Source organism: Bombus huntii, chromosome 13 (genome assembly GCF_024542735.1).
Source record: "Bombus huntii isolate Logan2020A chromosome 13, iyBomHunt1.1, whole genome shotgun sequence".
Taxonomy (NCBI): Eukaryota; Metazoa; Arthropoda; class Insecta; order Hymenoptera; family Apidae; genus Bombus; species Bombus huntii.
In genome coordinates, this window is record NC_066250.1 from 4,161,663 (window position 1) to 4,182,555 (window position 20,893).

A 20,893-nucleotide genomic window follows, 5' to 3' on the forward strand; every position below is an offset into this window, starting at 1 on the left:
CAACCCGTCTTCCAATCGAGTTCTTTGCTTTTCTTTTATCCGCCAAATTGGCTGCCCCCTTTGAACGACCCAAGATTACATTTGAGTCACGATCAGTTAGCGACTTTGGATGTTTAAGTGGAAAGATCGAAAAACTGAAAGTAGAACCTCGTTGCTCGCCATTTGAATCTCGAATTACAAGTTAGCGAATAATCTAAATCGCGAAACGTCAAAGAGTAGAAAGTAAAATCCTATCGTTCGCCTTTCGAATATCGACTTGTTTACGAATATCAGAGTCGAAAGAAAAGCAGAAAAACAGAGGCAAAATCCGATCGTTCGTCGGGGTGTTCGAGCCTGCAGACCATCCGAACGGGTTTCACCGTGAATACTCAGGGCATTTAAGTGTGGAGTTCATTCGAAGGCGCGTACACATTGGCAGACAACGTGCGTGTGTATATTTCGTGAGAGTAGTGGCGCTTTACTTATGGAACGCATTGTTCTATTGTGCACGGGAGATGAGCGCATTACTGTCCCTTGTCCCCCTTTTCGAGCAACCCCGGGACAATATCGTGCCGTCGTTAATCAGGCATCGTTCCTGGACGAGCCACATAGTAATTCGCGGAGGTTTATGCTCGCGGAGCGCGCATTTAGATTCACAACCCGCTATAGCTGTGATACTAGCTTAGACGTGATACTGGAAACTCGATAACGTTAGTTATAGACTTGGATTTAACGGTCCGGATGACGTTCCGGATCCTCGCTGTTCAGAATCTCATTCTACCGACATGCCGATACGTTTTTACCGATTCTTCATCTTTATCGATATAAAAATGCCTATTAAATTATGTGTACGAAATTCTGATGATCGTTTTGAATTTTCTTACGCACCGCTCCAAGCAATTGGAGCATCGTTTCCCGTATTGGTTTGATTTTTATAACCACGCCTTGTGTCTCTACGTTTAATCATGTTTCTTTTGTCTTTGGAAGCCTATTAATCGCGGATATGTTTCTTATACGAAAGAAAATAATTTTCGATAAGACAGAGAATAGCCAAGTACGGGAGAAGAGAGAATGGAAAGGAAAAAGCGTCGATGTTCAGCATGGAAAATCACCACCTATCGACGATTTTATATTGACGAATTTTTCTTTCCTCGTAATAATCGGAGGAATAGAAACGTGAGTTATGAATCGGTACAGACGTAATGGTGATGGCAGCGGAATAAGGTGGAAGAAGAAGAAGCAGAAGGACAAGGGTGCTCGTGCGTGTAAAACACGTATACGTGTATTCGCGAGCAGCAAGGAGTAGGAGATAAAGTGTTCGCGACGAATCTACGGAATGGGGTGGAAGCACAATGCTCCAACAATGACGCTATTGTGGAAACGAATAACACATAGTCCTGCGCTTTACCCTGCGTTTCGTCGTGAGTAAGCTGCATAGCTGAATCAAATGAATACGAGAGTGCCATCGCTAAGACACGCTTGCAGGCGTCTACGCTGCAAGAAAAATTTACAATCGAATCGAAACTCGAAGGTGATAAAATCCTACACAAGTGCAAGTTTATATTATGCATCGTGCTTGGAATTGTCCGTATATCGAATTCTACGTGATCAAAACAAGAGATCCATCTTAACATTTACGAGACTGCTTGCCATATCTTTGCAAGTTTGAACGATAGCAAACAGAGGATGTCGGCGCGTTGCTCCATATACGAGCGAGAATATTCGGAACACGCGAGGAAACTTACACAGGATAGTGGGTCGTGTAAGCCAGTAGTTCCGGTCGCTTATGCGTCAGACAGCGTCTCACGCTCCACGCTGCTTTCAGGAAATAACGGATATGAATGCTGCACAGAGTCCTCCGTAGAACTTTGAGCGCTTTTATTCGAGGGCATTACGTTCCTTGACACGAATCTTTCCGACGTATGCTTAGACCTTTCTTCCTATTCGCTGATAATGCAAGATTCTAATCAGCAGAATAGACACTGTCAGACGTTTTCATTTGAACGGGAAACCATTGCGAAAGTTCCAAGTTGTCTCGTTATTACCTCGATACGGATAATTCCTTTCGTTCGTTAAAGATTTTAATATTAATATTCACAAAAGGTCTGGATTGCTCCAATACACACAAGTTCTTCTTGCGGCTATCGATAATAATTATCACGTAGATGTCAACACGATAAACAGGTATTAGCTCAGTCTAAATTCTCCATTTATCGCTACGATTAAATAACAAGAAATTTTGTATACAGCTCAGAAAATATTCAGTCTTGCATGCATTAAATATCAAATTTCCAAATTACCAGGAATCCAATTAATAAGACACGAACGGAATGCCTGGAACCGCCTGACAGACGACTATGTATGTTAGTGAGTTTCGAAACTTTGGAAAAGGAGGTTGCAAAAAATAATGATGCTAATAAGATGGCGGATACAATGGAGTCAGAGTGCACACGTAAGTAAAGTAGTATCATCGGAATGGCTCGAAGGGGTAGAAGGTCGACGAAGAGGTCCAGCGGAGGGCAATACCGTGGACGGGGTAGGTACGTAGGCAGATTTAATTAGCATGGACCAACGGAGGCCCTCGGGGGTTGCCGGGGGTGCGGACGAGGGCAGTTCGAGCGTTAAAGTTAAATGACGGTTGGCGGTTGCTTATTCTTCCCGGCAACTGATGCTTGATAATCTGCGAAATCTCCCCGCCGGCTCTCAATTCTGCTCGATAGTTGGCTGCCTGTGCAGGCCAATTCTCTCAATGGAACAACTCAGCCACGGACTGACTGGCTTAATTGTAGTTGCTACGTCTCCTCTACCCCGATTTCGTTTTTTTTTTCATTTCTCCCTCTATCCCACGTCAGGAGTCGTTTCCTTCGTCCCGACATACGTTTCAGAAAATATCCTTGTCCAGGATGATGGCTTGAAATCCCTATAAAATATTCATCGTAACTCGAATAAAGGAAAAATATTAAACCGTAAATGGTGAGATGGAATCTATCGGATCTCAGCGATCTTTATTTTTCTAATGATTTTAAACGAAACACGCGATATATTATCTTTTTTATCTTTTCGATTATCTGTAAGCTGTGTGTTCGTTCACGTAGCAAAATAATCGCTATCGTGACCAGTTACGCGTTAATATCTAAAATAGCAACTCGTTTCTTATAATTTATTAAATAAATTTTAGTTATATATACGTATGTATATTCGATGACTAATTCGGCTGACTGTGAATCACGACTAAGAGCGGTATGATTTTTACGCAGGGAACTTTCTGTTTGTGTTTAGAATTTATTCAGCGAACGTACATTTCGCGGAACATTCCGTGGAAAGGATCGTCATGCAATCGTGCGAGATCCGGCATTAACCTATTCCGCTTTGTCGCGTGCGTGTAGCACCCTACTCCCTTCAGGGTATCTTCCATCCCTCTTCGCTCTTTTTCGCCGTCCGACACCCATCCCAGTGCCAGGATTCCCCGCGCCTCGCCTTTCCTCCGCAATTTTTCCGCCACATTTGCCTTTGTCTCGCGACAACAATGCATCGCCTCTACTGCGATGACATAAAAATATGTGCACCGATGTCTCTCTTTCTCTTCGCTCCGCCTTTCTCTCCGTCTGTTACTTTTCCGCTTGTCTCTTCTACCATCTCCAGCCCATCCACCCTCGGTGCTCTTCTTTCATCCTCGTAATAGACGAACGTCTGTCGGTATCGCGGAGGCGGCCTCCACGCGCGAATTAATTCGGCTTGTCAGAAGACGAATACCGCGCGTTCTCGCGATCGGTGATTTCCTTCCCGTGATTTTTGCCGCCCGGAAAAACACAGCTACCGATATAGAACACGGTGGACTCTGTTCGTGCATCCAGATCAGCCATACTGTTGTTCGAATCAGTTCCCCGTTTTTTGATATTTCTCCTCGTTGGGAAAATTTCCTTTTCGCTCCTTCGTCGTTATATCGCGCACTAATGTTGAAAACTGAATTCAAAGATGTTGAAGTTCGGGCGACAGAAATAAACCTGCTTCGCTATATCCTACTGGTTCAAACGACTCCACCTTATCCAAATAATTCCTTCTTCGTGTCTATTCTGACAACGGCATCGAAGTACAAAGGTTCAATCGACGTGAAAACGTCGGCATCTGATAAACAATCGCGGAAGAACCGCGACGAACGATTATCGCCGCGGACACCTGTGCCCTGCGCGCCAACTCTTAGATCTTGCGGTGATATGAAAAGAAAAGGCCGCGGCTGCGGAGAATATTGTTCTCGACGGCGACGCCGGGCGTCGTCGCCGGAATTTTCGCCGTCGAATGCTCGAACAATGAGCATGCAAATGATCGGCCGAAGATCGATATCGGTCCCTGGCTGCGATCAGAATTTTCCCGCGACTGGTTCCGGGGGCAGCTCTGCCCTTTCGCCCATCCCCCTCCCGACCCCCTTGCCCCCGCGCGAGACAAAAGGGGGCCGGCGCCGGTTGACAATGGCCCGATGGCATTACGTATGCAGGCACAGGGCTCCGCTCTTTTCGAATTCGTTGCATTCTGCCTCTGCCTTTCCGCAGCCGCCCCCTCCAACCCCTTTCCATCTTTTTCCTCCTACGTTTGCCCTCCGAACCTCTCTTCTCCTAGCTGTACAAGCTCGTTCCGTTCCGTTCTTCTGCTCTTCGTTCTCCTCCGATCCGCACGCCCATCCTCGCGGTTCCATTCTGCAAATTGCAATCGCCAATCTGCCGGCCCTTTGTCTCGTTGCTCTTTTTCCCGCAGCCCTTCAACCACCGGCGAAGCTTCTGGAAAGCGTTAATTGAAGGGGTGCGACCAGAGTGTGCGGTGCATTCTTTTTTAAGCTTCTCCCACTGCTTTTCGATGTCCCTTTAATTGTATCACCGATCGACGAACACGCGGAATTCTAGAAACACGCGGTATTCAGGCAGACGCTGATCCTCCATGGGGTGATACTTGTTCTGCGTCGGTTCTTACGACGGATACGGTACACAAAGTGTTCCAGAAGGAACGACTGTATCAGTATGCGTGGTAGATTATTCTGAATCCCGAGATGGAGAATCGCACTAGACTCGTAGGAAGGGTGAGCAGCAGACTGCTTGCGACACTCAGCCTGATTCTACATTTCAAATCGTTAACCTCAGTTCAGTGGTTCAGTCTGTGTTCACAATGCCTCTTCAATTCTCAAATGTAGAATACGCTGATTTCTAGAATAGGCTGACAAGAACCGTTAAAACATCGCATGAATAGAGAAAGGCTATGATTTCGAACACTTCCTTTGGCATATACCTGTAAGTTAAAAGAAAGATGAAAGAAAGATACGCGTACTATCTCTTCAAGTAAATCAAAAACTCATGCACCAATAACCACGATGTATATGATCTTTCTTTATTCAGAATGGCCCACCAGATATACTGGCAAAGTTAAGTCGGTATTCTGCTGGAACACGCGATGTAACAAACAATCGGGAGCAGTTTTGTTGAGGTGGGAAGGAAATGACAGAGATCGTGGAAGGAAGCGAGGAATCAGAAAACGAAAGAGAGAGCGCGGTAGAGGGAAACAAGCTGCGCGAAGGTAGTGGGAAGAGAGCATCGACTGCATAGAATCTAAACTGTACAATGGTTGGTAATATCGAATGGGAGGGAGTTACCGTGTACGGTGTCGGACTATTCAATGCAATAATTATAAATTGGTGTCTTTCAACTGGGCGGCAAATCGACACGTAACGAAGCCACTGTAACTACATCCACGGCAACTTTGCGTCGCTTTTGATTCTGTCACACCGTGCGCGCCTCATCTACCTTGCCCCCCTCTTCCCTCTTTTAAACATGCGGTGGAAACCACACGTGAAATCGCGAAAATACACGGAACCACGTCGTCTACTGGATTTATAAATATCCAACTGGCACAAGCCAGCCTCGATTCGAGTGCGACGAAAATTACGTTTAATATCGATTCTTCGCTATCTGATGAGCTCGACTAGATCCGATTGAATCGAAAGGAAATGAACGACGTTGATCGATGTATCAGCATCACTGCCGATAAACATAGACAATCTGGAAATGTGTCATCTAGATCCTGATCGTCCCTTTTCTAAAGATAACATTAATACGGTTTTAAAAATATTCCGTTCTGAAAGTATCAGTTCGATCGACCTGTGCCTTCGTGATACTTGCACGCGTGCAGGCAATTACGTAATTAGGGCGGAATACGTGGTTTATGCTTCCAAGATCATCCAGCTCATCCTTTTAGCTAAGATAGCGATAATGCAGTATTAAGAATATATCGTTGGAAAATACCAGCCTAATCGATCTGCGCCTTGATGATACCTACACACGTCCAGACAGTTACGTAATTAGGGCGAAATACATGACTCATCGTTACATAGTTCATGCATCCAAAGGTTCGCCCTAACATGGCATAGGTACGGAACCACGAAGCATGGCCCCGAGGCAGTTACGAACTTAATGAAGCTGTTTTCCGTTTAATTAGAATCCCACCGTGATCCTTCCATTCTTAGACGGGTCTCGCGGTTAATCCTTGCTCCCGCGATATTAAGACGGCAGCCTCGCTCCTTACAAAGCGGGCCGCGTGCACAATATCGCGAGCCACATTTACCGAGCCTTTATGCACTCTGGAAGCTCGCGCAGTAAGTGTACACGTACACGCGTACCTGGTATACATTATTTGCAGATGCCGCGCCTGCGATTTTTATTGCATCGGAATTTGCTGCAATCCTTCTTGCTGAAATTTGCGCGAAGCTGCATCGCGATTCTTATTCACCATCCTGGAGACTTCTATTTTGTGCGTCTGACATACTTTCTTATCCCTTACGCTCGCGTCTTACGCGAGAATCCTTTCTGTCGACGATCGCTTTTATCCGTTCAAGCTGCAGCGTATTAATTTTTAATATACTCTTTGATCACGATCATCATGATATTTAAGATATTACAGAATAAGTCTGCATTCAAGCGATTCGAATTCAAACAACTTGAAATCATTTTATCGATACGTTGTTTATATAATTATTTGTTAGCGTATAGCAGTCCAGGCAATGAATTTTATGCGAAAATTAAAGATACAGAATACACGTACAAAATATTCTACAATTTTCTGTTTAACCCCCGTTTCTTCGGTTGCGCTTGTAAAAATATGAATTATTGCATAAATATTCGCAAGCAACATGATTGATCCGAATGAGAGATTTGTATTTAAATCGGTACCATACACATCATCTAAACGTATGTGACAAATCGAATTCATGTCGTACTCGATGAACACGTTAACCAACCGATTAAGTAGGATAATCGTATAGGACGATGTAGTGTCCTGCAAAGCTCAGGAAGACGGTGTCGATTCTAAGCTGGAGACGGCATGGACGGTGCTTGGCCGTCGTCGTCGGCAGCCATGCCGTGGGGCCGGCGCTCTTTTATTTCGAAAACAATGGAAGGGCGCTTTGTTTCAGGCATTGTCAGGCGGACAGTAACGCGCGCACAAAAGTTATAATGAAACGCTATTTATTTAAATGTATAGGTGCCACGGTGCCACCAGCGAGCCCCCTCGGCTTTCCTCCACCATCGCGGTTCACAAACCCGCCTCTTTGTGTACGTGCACGAGCACCAACACCGTCTCGGTCACCAAGCGAGCCGTTCTTATTCCGTATTCTTTTATCCCGCTATCACATTTACGGTGCCATTCTTCCCGCGGCAATTGTCTTCTTAAGGCGATATAAGAAGCGGCGCGTGCGCTGACCGAGGCGCGTTTTCCACCTCGTTGATTAAAAATCGTGAATCGATGTCTAGAGAACCGAGACAACCTTGTTCGGCTTTTAACCGCTCCTATATGTTCGATTCTTTAGACTTGCAGTTAATTGTTTATTCGACGATTGCAACGTGAAAGTCATGGCCGAAGACACATGTACGCCAGCGTTCAAAAGTATACGGATACTTGATCACTTTTGATAGAATATAATTCAATTATAAAATTACAAATAGGAGTACCGATAATAATTTTATCCTCTGAATATAATTATCCTCAGAACTGTCTTAAAGCATTGTAGCATGGTCTATTTTACGATTATTCGTTATCCTGCTGCTAAAGTACGCAGGATGTTGATAGACGTTGTACTTTTAATTATCGTTAGTTTCCCATTAATTCACGTATTTCTCTGACATTCACGTACTGTTATTACAAACCGAGCAAGGTGTTCACATACTCATGTGCTGATATTTTGAGACCAGAGAAGCACTGCTTGAGAAAGCAGTACCGATAACAATTGCCTTTATTGATGATCCAATGAAGAAGGTAACTCGATATCTCGTTGGGGGACGCCTATTTCATTGAAGCAAATAGAATGATGATTTTATGATGGTCGAGGCTACGTGCGTTACCATCTCCTCGATTCATAGAATCGTGGAAGATTTTTCGGAACGGCTCCATAGAACTAGGATTCGGATAATTTGTCTAATTGCTCTGGATTACCGACGGCTAAATGAAGATCCAAGCACAATGGCAGAATTAACTGAGACAGAGGAATGCAAAGTTACGTTTAAGTGGGAACAACTGTAACAATTAGATGCATATCCGGAGATCTTTGGGAGTGAATGCAATTAGATACCGCTGGACAAACGGGCGTATTATAAATTGCATCTCATTCGGAGAAGAAGACAACGGTTCAGGCTTAATAATCGTTTCCTGCGGTTCGCCGACGCCTGCGCAGAAATAATCACTAATTCGTGCCATAATGAAATAATGGTTTGCCATTTGAACGGCGCGTCTGTGCTCAAGTGCGAATCAATCGTTCGTCAGATTTTCTTTCCGGTTTGTTACTCGACGATTTTGCCGAACAGAATACTTGAAATTACAATGTAACTCTATGCTAAATTTTATCGTTTGTGTTACACAGGGTATAAAGGGTATTCGTTTAATCGGAGTCGTTTTTCTTACGAGCTGTTCAATTTGCCTACATTGAGAATTTTCCTCGCCGAAATCTCCACTACAAATGGATTACCGCGACTTAATTCTTGATAGTGGCAGACTGATGGAACACGTTGCGTCTACTTATATAAGATCCTATTTAAGAGACAATTCATGAATTTTCCGTATTTTTTCCACGAAGAAGATTCTTTCATCGCGCGTGCAATTTATCGCGGAGCTTCGGAGCTTCTCGAAATTACGTCCACGGAATTTCGCGACAATGGCCATGGAAGTCTCATCACATTCTAGCTGTCGACTGCGATGCATATGAGCTAACGTGCATGCCCGGCTGTTCCTCGTTTCTTTCTTCCCTCGTAATAGAAAGGGAGCGCGTCTCTTTCTTCCTCTTGGTTCCTTTTCGATTTGAGAAAAAGAGTCGTACGACACCTGCGATCTGGCCTATCTTTCACGAATATGCTTCGCGGCGGAGGAAGAAAGGGACAGTTCCTTTCAAACGTGTCGAATGAATCGACAATGATGATATCGAGGGATTGGGTGTAACAATGCCCCGCGCCGTATGGTTCGAGTTCATTTTAGGGTGAAGGAAGGTAGGACCCTTGGTCTCGAAAGGTCGAACCTCGAGCACGTGTTAAATATTCGAGGGGATTTTCGTTTCTCGCGAATCTATCGCTCTTCGATTCTATGAAAAGTGACGAAGCAGCCGAACTTAATCGTTGGATGCTTTAGTCATTTGGAAAAACATCTAGGGTGGAGTAGAAATTTTATATGCATTGGTAATGGTTACTGGTATCCAAAAAATTTTTCAATAACACGGATAATATTTGCTAGTGATGAATAATAATGTGCGTTACCAATATTAGTTATGTGTAACGAAAAAGTATTCTCGTCGCTGATAATGATTATTCGTAACCAAAGAACCTTCTCATTATCAATAATGGTTATTCATAACCGAAGCAAATAATCATCATTAATAATTGTTGTCGATAAGCAAAGAAATTTTGATCGTTTAAACACTCAAGAATTAATATTTTCTAATCATTTAATGTTTAGAAAAATCACTTGAAGACTTGATAATCAATGTCATTTCAATAAAAATGATCTATTTTTCAATGAATTTATCATAAAAATTGACAAAATAAAAATTATTTTTAATCTGTCGTTTATTTTTCTTGTTGCCTGCAGAAATGACGATATCCGAAATTTTTTAATAAAGAACTCATCTATTCATGGTGATATATTAATTCTACGACGAAAACTTTATTTATACTTTGTTATATTAATCATTCCTTCTTCTTTTTATGAGTAACGAAAGCAAATAATATTGTAAGGAGGTAAAAGCTTCAATTAATTATAACCATTTCTTTTCATAAGAGAATTGGTTCGAAACATCAAACATATTATATAAAATCGACTTACATTTAGATTATTTACGGAGTGTTGTATCGAATATTATTTATTCTCTGGATATGTACCTGTGCCTCATCTCTATCGCGGTAACGTGTCGAGCGAAGTGGTGGGGACGCGAGGTAGTGGGGAGATACGGTGGCACGCAGCGATCAGTTCCATGCTGCGCGCGACACGGTAAACGTTGTGATAACGTCCGTTCTCGTTCTGCACTCGAAAATAGTGTGCTTCCGCGTTTTTTTCGGCCGTGAAAGTGACATCTATCTACGTAGCATCTCGTTTCGTTTCCCTGTTCGATTTTTACAAAGCACGTATTTGTACGCGTCGGAGGTGTCGGAGTGATCAGTGTCTTTTCTCGTGGAGTGACATGTTTGTGACGAATATCGCGTTGACAGTGTACCAAACGTCGTTTAACAAAAGAGTTATCCTCCTGAAAGGAACATTTCGTACAAAATAGCTGAATTATGGAGTAAAAACATTTGCTCTTCTCATATATCGGAGTTCATCAATTCGCGGGTGTCTACCTAACCTCATCTTGACCAGCGTAGTACAAACTCCAAACATTTCTCGAAGATGATTCGTTATTGCAAAAAGAGCAGCCAATCGGAGCTCGCGGATTCCGTGAACCAGGAATATTCTTCTTCTTCCTGCATAACTTTTTGGCGGGACAACATGTGGACGAATGTTGCGCGACGTACTACGTATTACGCAGTGTGCCGTGTTTTGAGATGCGAGAACGAGAAGAGAAACGGTGTTTGTTATGTGTCTCGAGGTCGATGACGCGCATAATTAGATTCCAGCTTTCGTATTTACTATATCTCAATAAGTCGTAGAACGCGCGATGTTGTCTTTGCCGTGGACAGTGGCCGAACCGAGGCGATTTCAGCGGAAATCGCGTTTCTCGGAATCGCGTGTGACTGACGCTATGACACGAGGACAATGCTCGGAATTTCGGTTTTGAATTTTGCCTTGACGTGACACGCGTCGACGAGGCTCGATGTAGTGCGCGGATTGCTATGACATTTGGCTTTGACTGAGTGGCTGTTAGAGTGCCGTATCTCTATCATCCCCGGGGGATCTGATTTATGTTGCACGTGTACCAAATTTCCTGCGACATCGTTGATCGGTGAGTACAGCTTTTTAAATACTGCTTTTTAACGCTTGGTTCACCGCTCGTTCACCAATCGACGCCATTGCATCTCATTTACGGTCTCACCTGTAGTTTGCGGAATCGCAAGTCTCGCGAAACGATTACGCACTTTTGTTAGATTAACTCCGATTAGATAATTCTATTCAGGTCGTAACAGATGTTTACATAGATACGTTTTTTTGTTTGGTTTCTGGTTTTATCACGTATAGCGGACTATATATTTCCTTGAAACTCAAGGCAATAGCTAGTCGGTTTTATATAATATAAATGTGAAATATAATATATTTTAGAAATATAAGCGTAAATTCTCCGACCAGTAGGTAATAAAATTTTTATTTTGGCATATTATTTGTATAGGATTATCGATGGTTATCTAAATATTCTTCTAAATTTTTACCTCATTTTATTTCTTAAACTTAAAGAAAAAAAAGAGGTAAACGAGTGATAATTAACAAGTGAAATATTGTTTCTTATTACTTGGCGTTTTAAAATAATTTAAAGTAATTAAAAAGTTTTTGAAATTTAAATAAAATTAAAGTTACAGGGTCAGGTCATGTATGTTATACATAGTACAGCTACATAAAGCATTGTTTCACGATTATATTTATTATACCATTTATGTATTAATTAACTACATTGAATTCTATATTATTTACTACTTTCATATTGCTACAAAACTTTAATACTATGAAAATAGAATGTACAAGCTGATAAGAAAGAACGTTTCTTTCATGGAGGAATAAGCATATTAAAAGGAGAGTTTGCTTCTGACAAAATATTCGTAACTTTTTTAAAATAATTAGTACGCCAATGAGTTAATCTCTAAGCAACCACAGGAAAAGATCCTCTTACTGAACCAAAAACACAGCGTTCAAGATTCAGCTCGTAAGTAACTTCCGGGGTCCAACTCCTTAAAAAGGGAAAGAAAGAAAGGTTCGTGGTAAAAAGAAAGAAAAATATCTATATAGAGTCCTATTCCTGGGAAACGAGGAAACGATCAGCGATGCATAAGCGGCTGCCGATACAATCGTGCGCCGCTAGAGAGAAATTGAAATTCTTATCCGAGGCGTGCGCGGCTGAAAGGCTCTCGCGAATCGTATAAAGGCCTCATCAGAACGATCGCTCGAATATCCTCGTTCGAGTTCCGTTGAGGCAAAACGTGAAGGGGAGGGGGAGTTGCCGGTGAGGGCCAAAAATGGGGGAATAAAAATGGGGGGTAGGGGGTTGACGGAAGAAGAGAGGAGGCGCTGGTGGAAGTGACGTTGGATATAGCTGCGGGTTAGGCACACTGGTAAAGGTGGTGGTTGGTCGGGGGTGGCGAGCATAGAGGGTGGGCAACATAAAAGGCCAGCAACCCCTATTCCATGCAGGCTTCAATTGTTTCGGTTAGGCAGCGTTCATTTGTTTTTCTTTGCGTGCGCTTTTGCACGCTCCTCTGCCCTTCTACTCTCTTCTTGTTGTTCCTCTTCCTTCCCCTTTGCACCCTCTATCGTGTCATCCATTCGTTTCTTCCTCTTCTTCTTCTTCTTCTGCTTCCTGCCCTTACTTTTCTATTTTTTTACTTGCTTGGCCTCTTCTGGTCTTGTGTCTTTGAGTTTCTCTCGCTTTTCACCACGTTTCTTTCATCGTTTCTCTTCTTGACTCTCTCCACCCCAACTTTTATTCACAGGACGCACGTCAAATGTAGATCGCCTTTTCCCCGTCAGTTCTCGTTCATCTCTCTCGCCCCTTGTCGCGCGAGGTGTATTAAAATCGACCATTGTTATCGTAGGCAGAGGGGGGTGGCTCGCTAGCGGTTTCGGGGTGGGAACGAGGTGCTCCGTCAGCGGTCTTCAACGCGACCGCAAGGATCGTGCGCCCTGAAAGCTTTTGAAATAACACACCTTCCGTGAATCCCCTAGTCTGCGACTTGCACCACCGAATACAGCACGCGAGATCTGCAGCCACCTGTGAACGTGTGGCTATTTGGTCCTGAAGACACACGTGGCTCGGTATATACGCTGTATACTAACTTTAGTTTCACTGCTTTTCAAACTTCGAACTTCTTAACGCGTCTTCATCGACGATAATTTCTCTTTATTCAATTATTATCTTTTTTTTTTTAATTACTTTAATTTCAAATTGAATTTCTTAACTCAAGATTTTAATCGCATATCAGGATGAGAAATTAGAGAACCATTTAGTTCTTGTTAGCAGACTTTGTCCTAATTGAATGCAGTTATTAATAGGAGATATTAGTTTTATGGAACGAAGGAGGCGTGGAAAATTTAACGTTCGATCGAATCGATGGAGGAGCTGCTCGTTTCATAGATTGGAATAGCGCTCGAAGGGAAGGCAGATGTTACCGAAATAATTATAATTTACACCTGCCCGTAATAAACGAAAATCCACTGCGGCTAGTCGAATCTCTAAACCGATATCGCAGCGTGGGATAGCCGGTGAATTAGGCGGTGTCATCTGCAGGCGTGAAATTTCGGGTGGGTTTAACCGTAACGCCAACAGCTGACAGGATCGACGCGATAGCCTATATAATAACCCTATTGGTGAACTACCCCGGTGACGGATCGCCGATCAATTAATCAATAAAATTCGGCTGCACTTCCCATCGGTAAAACGATAGATGTCCGCGCGTTTTCTATTCATTGTCGACCAGATCCAAATAGAAGATCTCCGCGGGATCATATAGAAATTAGATATAGCTAAATATAGGCTGCGTATAAACATATATTTTGCATTTCAATGTTCTCCGTTGATCATTATCGGAGCTGAACGAGAGATCGTGTATTTTGTTTTATCTTCGTCTCTTTTCGAATACGTACGTGCAGTTCATGAAAGTATTCGAACACTCGTAGACAATTGCGAATATGCATTGTATTGTGCGTGTATACGCGTACATAATTATGATAATCGTGTCTCGTTACAGTGCTAATAATATTAAAAAATATTTTAAATAACGCATATAATGCTATAAACATAAAAGCTTTGTGCGATAAACGTAAACATTTTCACGATCCACTGCACATATAAAAATTTCTCCGCATTGCGATGGAATGGCAGGATTCGTGTCTCTCGGTGGCGGTGATAGTTTGCTTTCCCTGACGTTGGTCTAATCGTCGCATCCTCGTGGCGACGTGCTCCAATAACGGCTATTTCGCTTAATCGTCGTGTCCGTGTAATTGGCATTTCAGCATAAAGCAGCGCCGGTGTCGTCACGTCGTCGTCCCGTTTGACGCGCGGATTTTATTCAAGAACGAACGACTGGTAACGAGTCATTAGCTGCGATTCAGGATTCTTGCCGCTGGAACAAACTCCTTTTCCATCACCCCGTGTTGCTCCTATCGATTCTAGGCCGCTTGGATCCTCGCATATACGTTCACGCACACACAGGATCAGTGTGTCCCTCGCGGCGTGGCGCGGTGGCATACGCGAATAAATCGTGGCTTCGTTACACGCGACTCGAAGGCGGCAAACAAATAGGGTTAATTCCACGTGCGCCTGCTAGCCTGAATACGTCGTTTCCGAATGGAGGTAATTCCGGTGACAATGTGGCCTTTGATTTCATAGAACCGCACGGTTGAATGACTACCTCCACCCACCGCCTCCTCCGCCAGACACCCCCGCCGTCCTCTGGGTCCCTTCAACTCCGCGAAAACCCTCTTCCATCCTGGCTGCAGCGAATATACATATAATAAAGTAAAGTCAGCCACCGCCAGCTCCGGCCAACCCGGCAGAAAGGACTTTATTCAGTAACTAGCGATTCATGCGAAATCGTGAATCCGTTTCTGCCCGGCTTCGCTTCCACCTGCCCCTTCCTTCTCCTGCTTCCTTTTCCGCACCCTTTCACGCAGTTCGTTTCTCTCGCTCACCTTGTGCACCCGCGTTCGACGTGTTCCTCCGAGTTGTCATCGTCGTTTCGCGTCGCGCTGCGAACGCTCGACTTCCATGATTTCTACAGAAACACGTAATGACCTATCGATTTAGAGTTGAATAGAGAATCATCGCAGGGATTCGGGAAAATCGATACGTCCCTTTTGCTTTGTGGGTAGGATCTTCGCGACTATTTCATCGAAACCTTGGCGGGACTTCCCTGGAATCCCTTGGAAATTTGGAATTTATCGGAAGTTGATAGGAAAATCGATGAAGCTGCGGCGGAATCTCTTAGTGAAGATATTAATTTTATCGAAACCTTTCGATTCGTTCTGGAGTCTCTTGGAAATTGTTAGGAAATCTGGAAGCGAAACAGTTGCGAGCTGAAACAAATCGGTGTGTAGGACAAACGAGCGAATGCTCTTTTCCTAATGCAGGGAAAAGTGTATCGCAGCGGGTAGCAAATCTACGTATTATACAGACCAATGGGAGAGCTACGCGTTACATATCCCATTCCCATTGACGCCACTCTAAAAGCAAGATGGAAGAATCGTGTCCTTGTTTTTCATAAATTTAATTCAATCGCGAAGTGATCATAGATATCATCTATCTATCTTGGATTTCATAAAAGAATCGTAGTATTGCTTCGTGTAACTTGTAGGAATTTGAAGGAAAATGAAGAAACTGGGGCCACAATCGGAGTCCATTAGTGACTCTCGTGCTCCGACGAAAGTTTCTGGACACCGGACAGAAAGCGTCGTAGCGTTATCTTCTTCGACTCTGAGGAAAGTAAGTCCGGTTTGATTTTCCGAGCTAGAATTAAAACACTGTTCACCGTTTGGAATCTTATTCGTAGAAAAATTATTTGTAGAAGAAGAAGACGATAAGTCACGTTTTCCATTCTTTTAAAGGGACAGTTTTGAAATTCAACGTGTTGTCGATAAATCTCGTATCACCAAAATCGTTCTCTTATCATCGAATAAAATTATTTGAAGCTAGAAACATGTATTTTGCCAGCCTCTGCATAATTTTAAAAATATTGCTTGTTTTAACGATTATATCTTTGGCTTGTACAAACCTTCGTTAGTTTATCTATACCTAAGTTGATTCTTTATACTAGAAAATGTAACTAAATCTCAAAGTTATAAAATTCTTCAAATTAATTTTATCTTCCATGATGGTTGATTTTAAGGAAGGTTTCCGATAGTCTGCAGCCCTTTGATCTTGGTTACGTTTTATTTGGCTACGTTTCGTTGCGTAAGGCCCTCTCGAGGAAAGTTTCAACGGGCCCTGTCACGTTCGCATCTCGCGTAGATATCTAGAAGATAAAGAGAAGCAGAGGGTGACGATGTTGGTCGCGAGGAGTGGGCGACAGGGTGGTTGCTTTGCTAGAACGAGAAGAACGCGAAGTCGGTAGGGGGAGAAGAGTTTTCGCCGCATTCGGTACTCCTCCGGCTTGGAAATATTTCCGAGGATTCAGCGAGTTTATTAAGGCTATTCAGAGCGCGTCTGCCTCTGAGACAGCATTGTGGATACAATTTAGTCTTATTCATCCCTTCGCGGATGTCTAAATATTTTCAACCCCCATCCCACCCCCTCTCGTCTTTCTTTCCCTGCCTCGTTCTTTGTGGGTCGCCTTCTGCTTCTCGTTCTCTTTCTACGACTTCTATGGGACTTACCCTGGCTGGCGCCACGCACCCTTGTACCATTGGCGGCACATTTGAGTCACTTCAACCTGCAGCCGAGGGACAAGAATCAGTCGAGGCGTCCAGCATCGATTCGTGTGCAATGTCCGTGACACGTGAACTTAAATCTTCTTTCGACGTTTTCATATAAAGAATTTCATTTTTCAAATTTATATTTCAAATTCACATTCATGTTAACATAATCAACCTTTGCTCCATAGCATTCTATCTAAAATCCAATCAATTTCTCTTGGTGAAAAGATGAATATTTGAATCGTTTCTGTAATTACTCATAATACAACGCATATAAATGCATGTAAAAATGATTCTTCGTTATGCCCCCATAAGAATACGCAGATATTTTTCAATATGCTGTAATAATAAATTAAACGAATCAAGTAATTGTTGCGTATTTGATAACGATGCAAACAACCAGGGACAATTTGTCTGACATAGTACGCGTGTGTATAACGTTTCTACTTAGCACAGTGTAATGTCTGCACGTGATCCTAATTTGTTGGTCAATTACTCAAGTACGTCGATTAAGAGTCAGATGTAGTTCGCCGTAGAAACATCGAAATTGATATATAGGATGTTTATGAGGGAAGGAGGGTGTATTTATCGAGAGTGGTAGTAGGATGATAAAAAAGAAATCGGTGGCAGACGACTACGCTTCGATCTCGGACAGTCGAAAGGTTTCTCCGTCTTTCTCGACTATTCTGAAGCGTTCAACCAGAGTCGATGCTTTTCGTTCCCTCTCTGTTCACCGGCTGAAATTAATTTTCCAGCCCTCCTTGTTCCACTCCCTTCATTTCCTGGCCTCTTTCTTCTCTCTGTTGGTCTCACTTGAAGCACGGTCGCGATGAATCCTTCGACATCAAACGATTCTTTCTCGAGGCGCGGCTCTCGGCGGCCATTGTCGCGGTGGATAACGCGTTATGTAAAGCGGGTTCTCCTGCCAGTGCGCGCCTCTCGCCTCCTCTTCCTCCTCCCTTTCGTTCCTGGACGGTTTCGCACAGTCCCGGACAATCAAAGGAATCCTATCTTCGTCCAACAATACCACGGCCTCTGCCTGGCCGATAGCTTTGTAAATCCGCCTCGTAACAGCGACCACGACGATCACCACGCCGACGTCGGCGTCGCTCGAATTTTGCGTAAACGCTGCTTTCTGACCTCCTGAACCCGCCAACTTTCATTTGTCCTAACGACCGTACTGTCGTTTCATCGCTCACGCTTTACTAGTCGGAGAATTTTTCGCAGCGAGTTTTCGGAATGCGAATGATAAATGTTCAGTCTCTCTGATTTAACATTGGCGCATTGTATCGATGATATACGTTGAACTATCGGAGAGCACGGCAATTTACGGCCAAATTATTTAGTTTCAAAATGTTTAATTTAATTTTATCATATATACTAATACGTATCATGGGAATGGAAAATTCAAAATGAAATGAAATACCATAAATTTGACAATTTGATCGAAATTATTACAGTTATGTATAAAGTCAGTGATACTATTCGACAGTTAGAACTAAAAGTACTAAAAAAGTTTCTATGCTAAGTGTTTAAATACTGTCACGAACCAGTATACGTTTGATTATTGCAATTTGCGAGATTAGAGTGGAGGATTCATCACGCGTGATGCTCGATACACGAGACCACAAAGTTCTCGAGGCGAGCGCACGAAGAAAGCTCCGTCGATGATCAAGAAAGTCGAAATATTAGAAAAATGAAGGCGTAGATGGACTTTTCCTCCCCTGTCCTCTATCATCCCCCTCTTGCCGACCGAGGGAAGGACTCTGAGGATTCCGCCACTCTTTGAGTCACTCTCGCTTCTCGCATTGTTTACAGAGTGATGAGTCTTCACACTGGCGCGAGTGCGCCTCTTTCTTTCCTCCTTTCTCTCGATCCGTCTCCCTCGGTCCCATTTCATTCCATTCTTCCGCGTTCCCGCCATTGTTCCGCCGTTCCTTTTATACGGAATAAAGTATCAAGCGGCCCAGCACAATGTACCCCTGTCTTTCTGGGTTCCCTTTATCTCTTTCTCTCCTCTGCTCGCCGCCATCCCCTTCCCTGCCCACCCCTTTCGCGAAATCTTTGTGCTATCGTCGTTCCTCCCGCCGCGCGCAAGATCGCTTTGAACGTCGCCGATCGTTTCTCGTTCATCAAACGGCGGGGCCTGGAAAGAATGCTCCTGTTGGTTGAAACACGTTGAGCAAACCGAACATTCGTCCCGTGGTTTCGTCACTATATTATTCCACATTCGATGAATGTCTGAGTTATTATATCTGTTTCTTCCAGAGAAGGCTAGATGATACTTATATATATTGTAATTTCCGTTGCTCGTACAGTGCAACTGAAGGGGTTGATGCTTCGATTAATCATGGGGGATTATAAAGGACACATTGCAGGTTTCAAGATTTAATTATATTATCGTAATACGTATAATAGCTACATAAAGTATTTCCATATAGCCTTTTATCGTTGGTTCTTCTATGAGTTTCATTTCCATAGAGTGGATAATCCAATAGCTCTCGTTATTTTAGATATTTTCGATGTTTTTGGTCCATCGCTAAACTTCCTTCTTTATTCGTTAATATCGATCATTTCTATATGAAGTAGATATGTATCTGTCCGTAATGCTGCAAAAAATTGTTATACATCTCAGCATGTACTCTTTGAGTTTACCTTAGAAACTCAAAGTGCGAAACAAGAGACGGCATTACTCATGGAACGACGTGACATTTAATTATCTGAAAGAAAAAAAGAGATACGAAATTCCTGTACAATTCTTCCCGTTGTCTGCGATTGAAACGTGTGTTTCCAAAGGCAGCTCGAATCGACCAAAAGGTATTTAAATCGACGTCTTCATAGCGCGAAACGTCTCGAAATCTCGTTCACGTCGAAAGAACTCGCCTCCCTCGACCCTCTCTATCCCACTTGTGCAGTCTGGCTTTCTCAACCTTTGCGAGATCCTGCTGGAATCGCGGCCGCGCACAAGGAAGAGGATCCTCCTTCCGTTCTTTCGATTCGCTCGTGTATCAGCTCCGTTGGGTGCACCATGCTATTTGCTAATAAGAGTCTTTTCAACCTGCACCTGGTCTTTGCAAAAGGCGGCGTTGCCGTCGGTGATGCCGTACAATTCGTGCAATTTAATGCGACTCGAATGCCGGTATTAATTAACAGTCGGCTCCCATTCACGCCCTCAAGACGCGCCGGTTTATTCTTATCTCGTCGATAGGCTGCTTCTTGCGATCTGAAAGTACGGGATTTCTTTTCATCCTGCAGCTGTTATTCGCGAACCATCGCTGAAGATCTTTCTTGTATTAAAATTCACGCAACCATATATTCGAAATACTTGTTTCTTTCACTGTTTTACGTGAATCGTACCTTATTCCTTTGATAGTTAGTTAGTCGAAGAACAGTTCGATCTTTATATCGCGCGAGACGAAGTTCACACGTGGAACGGTCGATGTGTAATTGCGTTTATTATTCTGTTCAATAACAAGAAACTATCGAAATGTTTATTTCTTTAGCTATTTAATTTATTCACCAGGTCACTTGTTAATTAAAAATTTCTGTAGTTACGATGTTGTAAATTAGCAAAAGCAAATCGATTTTAGTTAGATGGCTTTGATGTAGATGGGATATGATATAATTTATTTTTAACAAATGATGCGTAGAAAGACAAAGGACCCTTAAAAAAGAAATGATTACGTCTGAGAGATTGACAATGCGTATGACGAGATAACTCGTCTCTCTCGATTAATCGTCTCTTAGTCAGATAAAGAAGATTCAATGGAAAAGTTCGATTTTTATATCGAGATGGAATTCACACGTGGAACGGTCGATATGTAATTGCATTTATCGTTTCGCTTAATAACCT

The 20,893-nt window shown here is 43.1% G+C and overlaps 1 protein-coding gene across 5 annotated transcripts in view; it reads left to right on the top strand.

Moving 5' to 3' along the window:
* The window catches only part of LOC126872736 (uncharacterized), a 195,671-nt gene that overhangs the window by 8,278 nt on the left and 166,500 nt on the right, over positions 1 to 20,893 (top strand). Inside the window, exon 1 of one of the 5 annotated variants that reach the window (XR_007692151.1) lies at positions 10,160 to 11,431. The exons of the other annotated variants lie outside the window; for them this stretch is intronic. The gene's annotated coding sequence lies outside the window, so the exon portion shown is untranslated. Of the gene's footprint in view, positions 1 to 10,159; positions 11,432 to 20,893 lie in introns of those variants that run through there. 5 annotated transcript variants of the gene reach the window in all.